The sequence below is a fragment of the Pieris brassicae genome, chromosome 2 (genome assembly GCF_905147105.1).
Source record: "Pieris brassicae chromosome 2, ilPieBrab1.1, whole genome shotgun sequence".
Classification (NCBI taxonomy): domain Eukaryota; kingdom Metazoa; phylum Arthropoda; class Insecta; order Lepidoptera; family Pieridae; genus Pieris; species Pieris brassicae.
In genome coordinates this window covers 2,976,067-2,991,242 of record NC_059666.1, presented here as the reverse complement: position 1 = coordinate 2,991,242, position 15,176 = coordinate 2,976,067, and the positions used below count along the sequence as shown (strand labels likewise).

Genomic DNA, 15,176 nt, shown 5'->3' with positions numbered 1-15,176 from the left:
AATCTTTTAGTCGATATCAACTCCGGGGAAATAAATACCGTTAATAGAACTTTTACAATTAAGCTATATTTAAACTAAGGTATATGCTAATAATTTATGATCAATGTTTTTCGGTAGTACACGAGCGGTTAATTTGGTCGTAAATCTCGTGTCGGCTATTTAATGGTTGTAAAACTCGACGCGTGCGCAGGAAACAGTTCCCAGACCGACAGGAAGCAGATTAGGAATTTTCTAATTGAGTTGACTTTTTAAAATTATTTTTGACAAGTTCCTAAGCATTCTTTTATAATACGTGGCTAACTATTTTTAACCCAGACGACGATTTACAACTCAACGGTTTTTTACGGGTTTATGATAAAAATATACATATTTTACTAGTTAGTTAATAAGCAATTACTTATCAGTGAATTTAAAAATAAAAAAACTCTCTCTGAAAAACCCTGGACCACTTGGTTAGTTAGGCAGTGGTTAAAATATTTTTGTGCCGAAAAAACAAAAAAACACATTTAGAGTAGAAACAAAGGATACGTTGTTAACCTGAGTAACAGACAATGTTTATGTTTAGACACATAAAAACGTGTCGAACAACAAAGCGATGTATAGAATAAGCTTCTAGATTGTTCTATTTATTTTGGTTTATTTCGCTCTATATATAACAAAAAAATATTTTAATTAAGTAATAACGGTCCAACAGTTTGTCTTAATCCACCTCGTTAGGAAAATCGGGTAGGCTCAAAGATCGCAGCCTAAAAAATAAATTAAACATCCTTCAGGAATAATGTTACTCTAAAATAATCTTTATTTCAAAGTACTAAAGCTGGTTATTAAATCAAACTGGATGAAAACAATTGAACACCGCAAATTGAATGAAGTGTGACCCTTTGTGTTGTTTTCTTTTTGTCACATCCCTTGTGGGAAGTAATGATTATTAATATCCGATATTATTTTCCAACCAGAGTATCAGTGATTCAGTCTGTATGATTTCCCTATACCAAATTTAATAATAATTTTGGATTGATAATAAAAAATACATTAAATAGAGCGCAACAGAAAATGCAAAACTTTTGTAACAAAATTAATGAATACAAAGTCACCCGTATCTTAGTGGTACTGGTGTATGAGCCGGTGAAACAAAAAATATTTTACGTTTAAAAGGCGAAGGCCTCCTCAAAAAATATGATCGAATACGCTGTATGAATAACGATATCTTCATTTAGTCAAGTCAATGAATAATATTTGGCTAGTACATAGTAAATGTAACAAGGAGTCTGTCTTGAACAATAGTAAACCACACAAAGGCGCCAGTAGACAGTGGTCTGAGGTAAAATTATTCCAGCCCAAGGGAAACTGACGAATCATGGCAGACACAGTTTTTCTTTGCTTTAGTCTAAGATCTTTAGAATAGACTTGAATAGATACGTTACCGTCCTTAAAAATCTGGTAATAGTATTTACTTAGTCCTAGAATCAGTAATATGATCATTATTTTTAAAAAAATGTAATCTAGTTACCCACGACACAGGAGACTAACGTTAGGTCAATTTCGCCATTTTATTTATATTATACCTAAAATCAAGATGGAACACACATTCAATATTTCTGTCATTGCTATCGTTGACCTAAAAATGTTCAGTCGACTTAGAAACGAAAAAAGAACTACTTTAACGAATGGTAACTTATAAATTTAAAATTTGAGTCTTAAATAAAGTCCTAATACTACTTAAATTAAATCGCACAGGTTCAACTAAAACACTGATCTGTCTGCTTTTAATACAATTTAAGAATTAACAATTGAAAAGACAAGAGGCGTAAGAATGAGTCCGATTACCGATACTTCTGTAATAGTTGCTTTGGAAAAAATAATTAAAGCAATGTTTGGACTTTTGTATATATTTAGTATAATTGTTTTTTGGTTTTATATAATTTAAGTTAGCTTATCAATCAATAGATTGATATCGATAAATAAGTACGTATTTAGCGAGAAATGTCGAATAAAAAACGCACCATATTCGGAAGTTAAATAACAATTGAATGATTAAACACAATAATATGGATTATAACATAAAGCTTTAATCACGTTTTTAACTAATAAATTACAATGTTTTTAAGGGCAAACGCACACAAATTTATTTGTGTATTGAAAATTGAAGAACCAAATGTATAATTAAAAAAAAAATAAGTTACATTATGTTTAGTTTTTTATACCTACAATAAGATCTATTTGTTCCACATTCCAAGTTATTTATTTAAAGTATTTACAATATACTTAACCTACATACTCCATAATTAAAAATGGATAAATAGAAAACTAAAATAAATGTAAATTGTTTCCTAGCTATATTGTGAAACTAATTGATCACCAGCTCTGGAGTCACTGGTACTATCTGCCAAGCGCAAACTGCTTTAACTAAATCTTTAATAAGCGCCTTTTCATTTGAACCCCATGGCCCAAGAGTTTTACTCTAACGGGAACAAAATTAACGGAGAAAAGACTCTAATAATATTTAAAACAATTTGTTGGTTTCATAATGTGTTTAACGTAATCATATGCATTCGTTATTATTATTTTACCTCAGTACAGTGGAGAAGTTTTATTATTTTATACATAATAACATTATTAGTACTTAAACAAAAAACATACACAATAATCAATTTCTAAAGCAGTTAAACTTTCATATTTTAAGTAATTTATTGGTGTATATTTTTGTGATACATTAGTTAAGGTTTATGTTTCAATACCTTAACGTAGTGTATTACGAAACTTTTCTGTAACAACGATAATCTTAACGTCGTAGATCATTTTACTCAGTGTGTGTACGGTAGGCTTTATTTATGAGAAAGTAACATCAAAAGCGCGTTCATACTGGGTGGTCACGATAATGCAAGAATATAGATAATAATATAGATTTCATACATTAATGCGACTATTGAACTTCGTATCAAGAAAACTTTTTTTTGTTTATTATTCGTTTCCTTCAGGAGAGAATTCTAATAACTAAAACCTCCTTAGGACATTTGGTAGAACTGTAACCACTTCACCATTAATCATATAAATAGAATCTATAGTAATATCACCTATGACGAGAAACGCTCTACACTTGCAGAACGGTGGCGTTGCCTTCATTTCCCTTCCTTAATCAACGAACTTTGTTCAAATAATATTTTACTCAAGCAATTTGATATAGCCCATCACTAATAATACCGATTCGAATATATTCTATCGTGAAAACCTAGTCAGAAACACGATACGAAACAAAAACATACGTCAGAGCAACGACATTGCTGTCAGATGCATATATTAATTTATAACCTCTGTGACGTAATGACAATGGCAGCTGACAGTCAAGCCATTAATTCAAAATATACAATTAAAATAATGTTACAGTAATAACATGAAAATGACAAACCGCAAGTTAGACAAAGACTCAACAAAACACTAGGACATATGAAAGACCATACAATTATTTTCTCTTCAATTTTCAAGTGAGTAATTTACGAGACGACTAGAAAATTATAGTCAGAATGAAACATGCAGTTAGCATTATGAGTCTTTTGAATGTGTATTAGCCTACTCGGGGAAAATATGAAAAAAGGTTTCTTCATTCAAAGGTCTTTCCTTTATGGTATCTATGCTAGGTTCCCTTTGCTTCTTAGGTATCATATATGCTAAAGGGCCATAAGGCTAAAATCATATATCTTCATGGACAAGTAGATTTAACAATAAATAAATTCCTATAGAATATATTTGAAAGGTCGGACATAGTAAAAATTAGAATGTAAATCCTTTGTTTTAGAATTAAAAAAAAATAGATAATTAAAAAAAATATCAAGGTACCTTATCATTCTTATACGGAGACAAAAGGAAGGAAAAATTCTCTCGTGACTAAATAAATCGGTTTGAATTTTTCATCAAGCTTCTAAAGCTATTTCCGAAGCGCATCCGTTTAAACTAAACTAGGTCGAAACTTTTAGGGTTCTCAGATGATAAAAAAATATATTCAGAATATGCTAACCGTCACTTGGTATGCGCTTACCAGTGTTAAGCGGCTTTAAACAAAATGCGAAGCCAATCGTTGTCGTACCTGTCATACAAAATATTAGCCTAATCTTCTTAAATTTTCCGCGTCATTGACAACCCTAGCCCCTGACATCCCCATGACCTGGTGACCTGTGCCGTGACGTATTCAACTGATGAGGACAAAAGACATTTCATAACTTTCTCACAATGCAATTTAATTACGCAGAAAAGGGTATGATGTCATAAAGTTTTTTATAGGTAGGGCCAAATGAATGTGAGGATATTTGGAGATTGCATAGACTAATAATCCCAAAGCACGAACAAAAACTATAATTGAAGCGCTATTATTATCGAAAAGCAATGATACAGTTTTAGATAAAGAATTCATAAGCGTAACGAAGGCTATTTAGAACTAATGGAAGCAAGACAATGAATAGTTCGACTAGAATACACGTAGATACATTCATCACCATCCTTCACACAATCGCGCCAAATAAAACCCAGCCTGAGACAGAATCTTCTGGTCTGGGAAGATTTCTAATGCTGGACAACGCCAAACGGCCACCAGCTCGCAATTGAAGTTGAATCGGAAACACTGCTCGAAGGGAGCCCCCAATTGGGCGTTCAGTTGTGGCAGAGGCACAAACAAAGGGTTGACGTGGTCCGAAGTCAACACAAGAAAGAACGTGATTGCGAAGCATTGTGGATTCCCTCTGCATTATAGAATATAGGAATACGTAAGTAAATCAAAATGTATAAATGGTACGGAATGACGATTCTTTTGAGCTCTGATAACTGAAATTATCATATTGAGGTACTAGACTACTTAATGAAACTATCATGATGTCTAGATGTAATGAGACTGTAAAACCAAACAGGAGTCGATGAAGCGTTTCGTTTGATTGTGATTAGTCAAATGGAACAACGCATCATGTAGTTTATCTGTGATTGGACTAGAGATGCTGTTGAATAATCAAAACTAGACAATAATCAATAGAGAACGTCCCTGTTAAAGAAGCCTTTGCCGATTATAAAAAATATGGAATTGCTATATTTTTTAAATCCCATTTTATACAACAACTATTTTTTACATAGACGCGAATTTATAAGAACTTCATGCGTCTAAAAGAATGCGTGAGCATCCCTTCCTTGCAAGCATTGTATCCGGCCTCCCCTAGCTTTATAGAACTAGACGAATTGGCCGATTTGAATGGCCCTTGCTCAAGGTTCATTTCACATTATTCGTGGCCGTAGAGGACCGTGATTTAGCGGCTGATAGCGTACCTGGATGCGGACAAGGCTACCCTGTTACTGTGTCCTGGCTCGGGCGATTACTGGTGGGGTTTTAGTGAGTATGCACAGCAGCGGGTCCCACATAACCCATCACCACGACGCAGCCGTGCCGCGGAAGGGTATGGCTTAACACATTGCCCCACCGGAAACGAATAAGTGCAATGTTGACCAAGTCGCGTGCGACTTTTAGCCTTGGCTTTTGAACAACGGCTCACCGCAATGAAATGTTAGAGACTTAAAAATCCACGGAAATATTTCATTAAAATAAATATCACTTAACATATAGAAGCTAAGGGTAAGGTTGTAGCGGCTTTTAAGTTTAGTCTCACTAAAGAGTATATATATATATATATATATATATCTCTATTAAGGTTTTATTTTATTCGATAAATCTGCTTACATTATGTTTGTAATGTGTTATTTTCTCAGCATATATGTCGATCTAACAAAGTCTTTAGTATGCTTGTATTTATATTGTCGCCGCCGAGTGTTGAAATACAAATCCTCGTGTTGATTCGAGAGATTTTCTATTATCTCAAGGTCAGCCTTATTTACTTGCAAATCGACCGATTTTACAATAACGATATTATTCAGTGCGTCGACGAGTGAGAAACATTTATGCGTCTGTTTGATTAATTTTGGTTAAGATCAAATTATTATTTTGGTTGTGAATCGAAGACACGCCCCGAAGTTCGTCGAGTGCGTTAACCAGTCAGCTGATCTACGGAGGTGATATAATAAACAAAACACTTTAAAGGTTAAAGTTATTTCCTATTCCCATTGCAATTCTCGCAGTAATTTGAGGAAGGAAAATTATTGTTATGGAATATTTTAATTAGTTCCAATTAGTTATTGGTATGCATTGTACTAATTATTACACCCGATATAATTGTTTGTAATTGTTTATAAGTAAATAAATATATAAGTGCACATTGACATACATTAGTTTTATATTATTTTCGTATATAAACCTATCTACTTAAACATTGAAGCCAGAATTCGAAATTAGGATTCAAATGAAATTGATACTCAGCTAATGGAGTCACAATAGTGAGGTTGTCCATTTATTTTAACAATGATGATAGGTATGTCTATTACAGTACAGGTAAGGTAAGTACTAGTTTACCCTTATTTTTTTACACAAACGTAAGATTTATCTGTTTGATTACGCAGTTTTTCCACATAAATTAAATAATATTGAAATTGAATAAATACGACATTATACTTATATACGAATTTAATAACCAGAATTATATATTAAAATTAGTTGCGACTCTTAAAAACTAAATAGAAATAAACAGCTCCATAGTTCAGTGGATACACTGTTATTGTTGTTGAATCTGTGATAACAGATTCAACAATACTTTAAGTCATTCCCGCGAAACCATTGGAGTTTGTAGTCTATGATAGAAAATTACAGATGCAATATGTGACCTGTATGAATTGGCCTCTTTGAATGAACGTATCTTAAGTACCCATTCACAAATCGTTAGATTAAAGGAGGTCAGGATGTTGAAGAGCCTTAGAAGCGTAAGGTAAAAATTATAGGTTAAGTATATGCTAAATACATCCTTAATTTGGCCTTTGTGTGCAATTTTATTATGAAAAAATTATATGTCCAATTTCGTTTCAAGGAAAACTATAATGTATATAGTGAAAAACGATTCCTAATGTTTTAATGATCATGCCAAAACAACATTAACTTGCATTGGATTGCACCCGTTTCTTGTATAGTTTTTCATTGGCGAGGTGATCAACCATCTGTGTCTGTCGTAGATATTTTCTCCTCTCCCTCACCAATTGCCTCCATCGTATGTGCACGTATTGATTGGGAGAATTGTCATTTAGACAGCAAGGCTAACACAGATTAAATTATTAAAGCACTTGTGACGTTTTACTTCTATGCTTATAGTATTGTCTTTTGTTAAAATAGCTTTTACACATTAAGAAAAACACATTTTGAACGGATTAAAGCTATGTATTATTATTAAAACTTATAGTTATTTACATAATTCTAAATTTTAATTTTTTGTCACCGTGACCACGCACACTGAAAAATTTAGAATTATGTAAATAACTGTAAGTTTTAATAATAATACATAGCTTTAATCCGTTCAAAAAGTGTTTTTCTTCTATGCTTATATTATTACTTATACTATATTTATGTAGTATAGTGTAGTCAGGCATAGTATACAGTTAGTCAGTTTAGTTTTTACGCCAAAATTGTTGAATATTGTTAATTGGCTAGTTAATATACAATTATGTGTAGTGAGGTATATCGTTTGAAATGAATAAATATTTTCAATCCAGCTATTACAATCGTAATCCAAGCGAATGTCTCCAAACAGGCTAACACTACACATGCGAAAAGCTATTTTTGAATTTGACATAATTTAGAAGATATTTAAATAAATTGCCGGGCCTTCCTCAAAGCAGATTTATTACGAATATACAACGATTTGAACGGAGTCGTTCCAAACTAGTTTTCAAAAGCATACGTAGCGGACTCCGCTTTACTCGCTTGCTCCGCTCTGCTTTACTTTTTTGCAGTGGAAGTAATTAATGGAGTTTCGTACGTGGCAAACTCGCTCGTATGTGACTCTATCAACTCGCTCGATCCGCTCCGCTCCGCTCCGCTTCGCTCGTCTCCGCTTTGTTGGAAGCACATGTATGAAAATCATCGTAACGAGTATAGCGGAGTCCGTAATGGGTCCGTTCCGCACGCGGGCGGGCATAAGTCTGTTTTATCAACATCACCCATAGGGAAATGATATTCGTCCAATAATACGTTTTTGATTGCATCTTACACCTGTCAGAAATTTAAGTCAGACAAACTACAGGACAACAGTGAACAGATCATAAATTTAAACATGTGAACAAAGACAAGGTGTTATTAGGATCAGTTCATACCCACATTGAGGATAAAAGCAAAAAGCTGAGCGACAAACTGGGACGCGTTCTAGGGATATACTTTGGTACTCAGGGTTAGTGAACTCTGTTCGTGTTTTACCGCAGGGGTATGCCCAAAGAAGGGCATTATTTGTTAGTTATTTATTGTAAACAAAAATTAGTGAGTCTAATTGTCTAATTTTTAATTATCAATTTTTTCGTAATAATTGTTAACTGTTTTATTCAGTGTTTGGCTTTTATAAATTGTATAATTGTTTATTTTAAACAAGAAGTGTCACTTTAAATAATACCTTTACTATGGAAGGAGTTACTAGGAAGAATACTTGTCATATATAAAAATATTTAAACATATTTAAGATTATCTGTAAAACATCAGATTATCTAATCTTAACCTGCCCGATGAGGGGATCTAAAATAAGATTATTTTAGTATAAAAAACTTGCGTGCGTACGATTTGATCAGTTTTGGTTAGAATAACTTTTATTATTGGCCCACATAAATATAGCGAAGGGAATGCAGTAACTGGTACTGAACAAGTTCACTTGATTAAAAAAAAGTCAAGAGTTGATTCAGCAAACAATTCGAAATTCAAATTACAGTTTCAGTAGGTCTTTTGTATCCAGGTTGTTGATTTCAGGGTTATTGAACTCGAGCGACACAGTGGAAGGATGGAGCTTTCAGTACACTTTTAATGGATGCAGCACGCACAGATTAATCACTCCGCATTCAGTTTTAATTACCGCTGTAAATAGTTACACTGTCTTTGTCGTCATAATTAGGAAATCGTATCGACTGAATTAATAAGAAATTTCTACGCAAATTATTAACCTGTAATTCCATTTTTAAAATCTTCAGAGAACGGATAATACAGTAGTGAATTTAGTAACAATAAATTATTGTAATATAATTATCACAAATTAAGTTCGTTATTAAAAATATTTCCAGGCGAGTACCACCAAAAGCTATTCCATTTTTGAAAAATCACATGGCGCATTTTTCAATTTGAGTTCGTTGTTACGCGACGCGGCTCGCACCTAGGCGACTCAAAAAATGTGAGTGGCTGGGAAAATATTTTAAATTCCCTCATTTTCATGTAAATTTTCAACCGTAGGCCGCCAGTTCCGCGATTCAAGCATCGTCGAGTTTTCGTTTCAGGAAAAATACAGAGGTTACAGACCTTTAATCTACTTTTTTTAACATCGGCATCTTTTTATTGCCAGTAACGAAATCTTAAATTTCCTTTATTTAATCGCGACAAGCTACGCTTAATATTCTTATGTATCTCTTGAACATATGCCAATTTCGCGGATAGTTTTCATATCGGATTCGTTACCCCAAGCGTAAATGATAATATTATGTGATTTTCTCCACTTCTTGTTCAGAAGACATGACCGAATAGTCATTAGTTCATTTACATGGCGCATACAGTGGAATATCTATGGCAATTAAAAAGAATATGTTGTAAACTCCAATGGAAGAATCCCTAGGGACAACGCTGAGAGCTCTTAGATCCTAGTTATTTTAACATGACGCGTATAAAGAACACAATATAATAATTAATAATTCATGAGTTTTTTCTGCTATAAGGAGGACAGATACATAGTGACTCAAACTTCAAAACCAATCATGGAACGGAAGTTAATCGACGTACGGTGCCAATTGTTACCTACTATACTAGTGACCAGGCCCAATTTCGCATACATGTAACCTGACGTGTACATGACGATAAAGAAATATTTATATAAACATTTGGTAGGTATTCGTTTATAATAAAAAAAATTATATTAGGAATAATAATTCCTTAATTGAAGTTGTTGAAAGACATTTCTTAAAAGATACGTAATGTTTAATTTGGTACTTTGTCTATTATCTGTGTATGAATATGTGTCCACAGATATAGTTCTTTTATAATAAAGAAGACCATGAAAATTCCTTGCATTAAAAAAGTCTGGTCAGACGTAGAACGACTTTCTTTTAAGTCTAAGTTGTCTATACATTTCTATACCTGCAGCGAACACACATACACTTCCGTAGCAGAAGCCTAACAGAATGACAATCACCTATTGTCTATTGTTCGGCTCTTTGGTATCTTATACTGGGACACGGTCCGTTTTAAATGCGATTAGGAACTTTATTTCCGTTTTTTAATATGTATGATATGGAAATATATAAACTGTTACAATATTACTACGACTGGTTCTTTTTAAGGAGTATTGCTGATTGGGCGATTACTTGAATATCAGTTATTGGAAATGTTCTTAGGTTGTTATAATAATGAAGTCATCCATATATGGCGCAATTTGTTTCAGATTAATAATTTAGCGTTATAGAATTGGTTTCATTCTTAAGAGTAAACATATAAAAGTAAGCACATATTTATTACGGCACCAGACTAAATTCTATAACGAACAAATGACACACACACCAAACAACAGGGTATTTGTTTCTCTAGCAGTAAATTGTGGGTTTTTGAAGTGAAACTCGCTCGTACGGTGAAGGAAAATATCGATAGGCAAGTGGCATGCCCAAAACAGTGGATGGCGTATCAGGCACAGAAACCTGATGATGAACCTTGCCTATCTAACATAAAGATCACTAATCAGATACAGGCATCTGAGATCCAAACCCATATTTAACATTTTTAATTATTTTGTTTTGACTTAATTCCATACGTACTACGTATCTTAGTGATTAACACAGATACCGTCGTTAAGCGTAAGTTAAAATTCCAGTGATTCAATAATTGCTACCGGTTCAATAATATATATATATATATAATGATTGAGAGATTGATAGATAACGCCGATAACTGGCACTTATGTATCTCAAAATATTTTTTAACATTTTTATTTCACAGAATACATATAAAAAATCGAAAAATATTGCATTTGCAAGCGTTTCTTTTCTTTTGATATCTCTTTATAATAGTTGAGTGTGATTTTGGTAATTATTTGACAAGATCCGGTACTAAAATGCAGTTTTTACTCGGTTACTAAATTTTGTGAAATGTAAATAATAGATTTCATATTTCAGTTACCATAAACCATTAATAACAAAAATATATAATAACGATAACAATGATAGTAATAATTCTATTACAATTAATGAAATTCTGTAATAATCTTAGTAGTAATGAGGTAAAATGAAATAATTGTATTATTTGTATTCATGTTGATGATAATAAAAGCCTTTTGTTAAACTTTATCTAATTTAACTTTATTTAACCAATTTCTGTAAAGTTGGATATAGGAGAATAATTTTCCTAAAAATAAGGTCATAAAAAAGTTTCACTTCTTTCGTGTGTACACTAGTACACGCACACATTTTTTATACAGAACTGAACAGAGACGTTGGGCACAATTGCCACCTGATGTCAGTGAGATGTGACCTATTGGAGAGCACCTGTCCTTATTGAATCGCCGCATCGCGTAAGCGTAAAAGTACAATAAATGAGACGTTGAATTACAAAAATATTAGTTTTATTATTTAAAGACGCGTCCTTATCTTGGTTGGCATAACAAAACTTACTCGGTTTGGCTGCCTTTGTGACTATGATTTCATCTCACGCATTATCTGAAACAAATAAATTTAAATTTAAAACCAAATTTTAAGAATTACGTTTTTGTTAAATTTAACAATTACGCCACAGAAACATTGATAATAATGATAAAATAATTTGCATATGCACCCGAGCATATAAATAACTATTAAAAATTCGTTATTCCGCTATTACGTTCAAAGACACTCATTTAAAAACACCGGAACCGTGTGTTATTCTTGTTGGGGTTTTTGAACTCTGTGACGTGTCCTGAATGTCATATGAAATACATGTAGTTAACTATTTCGGATTTATATTTAGATCGTAAGTTTCTTATAAAAGGAGCACGAATTGCCCAAATATTACTTAAATACATTGAAAGATTCTCATATAACCCACAGTCTATGTTTCAGTAGGCATTTTCTGACATCAACGAATTATTTACTAGGTAATAAAAAATTGTGTTTTGGTGTTGTAATTATACAATCCAAATTGAGAGCATATATATGGTAACGCAACAATATGAAAATTGCAAATGAAAATTTTCTGGCGTTTGTGCGACGCTACGATGAAATGTTAATACACAATATATCTTGGCTGGTTCTATGTACCAAAAATGAAAAAAGGGTTCAGTCATTGTCTTCTGTTCTGTCTATTATACCATGATAGTAAGACTTATTTCTCTCCTACCCAAAACACCTCTTAGGGTTAGATTCAGAGAGACCTAACATGTATGACAAATTCAAGTTTTGACATTCACACTCAACACTTAGTTTCAACCCTAAATCTGGGGGTAAGACACGGAGACGTCGAGACTAGATAAAGTTGATATACAGTATTTATTTGCAAGGTTAAAAACACAAGGTTCGCCTTCAAAATATCCTGTAGAAAATCAAACAATCTTTAAGAAAATATATATTAATCTTATTAAAATACGATATTAGATAGAAATACAGATTTAAATTTTACATTTTATTTTTAAAACAGTTAATTTTACTTATTAAAACATCAAGTATAGAAGAAAAATATTAGAAGCTTTTCTTAGTATTATGCTTACGTACAAAAACGTCTACGTTAAGTTACATTCATTCTGTATCACAGTTTAATCATGAACAACTTGAATTTTAGAGATGATTTGAGAATTTCGAGACAAACCGTCTTGTAATTCGGAAAGGTCAAATTCAAATTAGTAAATGAAATAAAATTAGTCATTATATAATAAGTGGATATTCTGGCTGCCATAAGTCACGAATGTATTGGATTTTGTTATATGGGAATATCGAATGTGAAAAAATGCAGACCAAGAAATCCCGTCAGTACTTGTATTTTTCTGCGAAACATACACACAGTTCATGTATTGCTTTGCACTAGGGTACCGAGAAATCTAGTTTATAATGTACATATAGATTGAAATAGGGAACGAGGTAGGGAAAGGGTTTCCCATATACAGTTTCATTGCGTGAATTGCATTTCGATTGCATCGTCTAATTAGGTTTTAACACATTTTCAGACTTCCCTTCACGTTTGTACATGCAATTTATTTTTAAATATCAAATTTGGAACATGTCTTTAAAGGTACAATTAGACCATTAACACCTCCTACAAAAAAACAAATCCCTCTAGTCTGTGCATTTAACGACCATTAACAGCTCTTTCAATTATTCCACATCGACTTCTGCACAAAACAAAAAGCAATTTTTCTATAGTCTATGTATTTAACACAAGTTGTAAAAAACGAATGCAAATATAATGCTTAAAAGGTATATATAAAATACATATGGGAATCAGTAATAAGACTAAACGTTTAGTTTAATTATTACGGTACATAGTTACAAGAGAAGTTTTATAATATTAAAACATATTTTAATATTGACTGAGTAAGTGTCCTTCATTTCCTTCGATTCCTGAGGTCATAGGTTCGGTCCCCGGCTGTGCATCAATGGGTTTTATGTCTATGTGCGCATTTAACATTCGCTCCAACGTTCAAGGAAAACAACGCGAGGAAAAGTCTTGCTTTACATCCAAAAAGTCGACGGTGTGTAAGGCACTGGATGCTGATCAACTACTTGCCGATTACATAGACAAGTGATTATGAAACAGATGCATAAATCTGAGGCATATACCAGTTTTTTTTAATTATGTATTGTCAATAATGAATGAGACGAGAAAGGAAGAGTACAAAAAAGCTTTCAATGTATTATTTACATAGCATAGATATATCGACTAGAAATATTTATTTATAATGATGGTCCTATTTGTACAAGTTTTATACACCTAGCTTTTAAGTGAGCTTGCAAAATACCATAGATTACTATAGACGTGGAATTCTGCTTGCAAACTTAAAAGTACACACGGAATACCAGTAATCCTATCAGCACGAAGTACGGAGAACAACGGTGACAACTGTACATACGTTTCACTATATTTTGCTATTCTCTCGTATTATGAGCGCAATGATTGATGTCTCAGAGAAAGTCATATGTAATTGCCTTCTTTTATTATAGAAAGCATTGTATTCAAATGTTGTAGGGCTAAACTTTGTGACACCTAACGACCGTTTAAATGTACGCTTTACGACGCGTTGTTAACGTGTTTTAAAGTGAGATTTCCGTAAATGAAAAGCTATTAGTCTTCTTTCTTCTTCTAGCGTCTTTTTCTTATAGAGCCTATTTCCTTTGCTGGGAAAAATTATCTTTGCTCTTGAAGTGAGCCTTCGTATCATTGAATCAAAAGTTTAGGATACAATGAAATTCATGCGTGTCGAAGTACCCTCGATTTAGTGTATGTGTAACTGTAACTACCCGTCAATAAAATGATTAAACATATAAATTTATGTTAATATGGGAGTTACATATTGTAAATAGTAAAAATACATGTTCAGGGCATGTCGTTCGTTTGAATTCGGGTGTGATGTTTGTTGGCGTAATAATTAATGATGTGGATAAATCATTAATAAATAATGAAAGTCTTTTATAATTTTACTAGACAAATACTCAAATATTTAAAGACCCTAGAAACATATTTCGTTTAGAAACGTTTGTATAGCTAAATTATTTTTTTAAGAGCTACTTGCCCACTTACAACCCTTCCCTAATCAAATGTTAACAATTTTTATGCGTCGTAAAGCCTTAAATCAAGGCCATAAGGATACCTTTGTAACGGAAATGTTATCTTAAGTATACTCCTGAAACATGATACGAAGACCTTGTCTGCTGGCAAATTGTAAGGAATTCTCGTTCTATTTATAAACTACTTTGCACAAACTTACCCATTCCGACCCGCAAAATCAAGCCTAAAGAAAACTAATTCGATAAATTACATTCAGATATCAATATAAGCCATATTAAAATATTTAAGGTACTAATTTTCAGAGTAAAATTAGTAAAAACTTTTTATGGCACAAATTACATTATGAAAA

The 15,176-nt window shown here is 32.6% G+C and overlaps 1 protein-coding gene across 2 annotated transcripts in view; it reads right to left on the bottom strand.

The window, feature by feature from the left end:
* LOC123718401 (myosin-I heavy chain) overlaps positions 1 to 15,176 on the bottom strand; it is an 81,133-nt gene that overhangs the window by 45,860 nt on the left and 20,097 nt on the right. For both annotated transcript variants that reach the window (XM_045674826.1, XM_045674845.1), the window contains exon 3: positions 11,749 to 11,793. The gene's annotated coding sequence lies outside the window, so the exon portion shown is untranslated. The remainder of the gene's footprint in view (positions 1 to 11,748; positions 11,794 to 15,176) is intronic.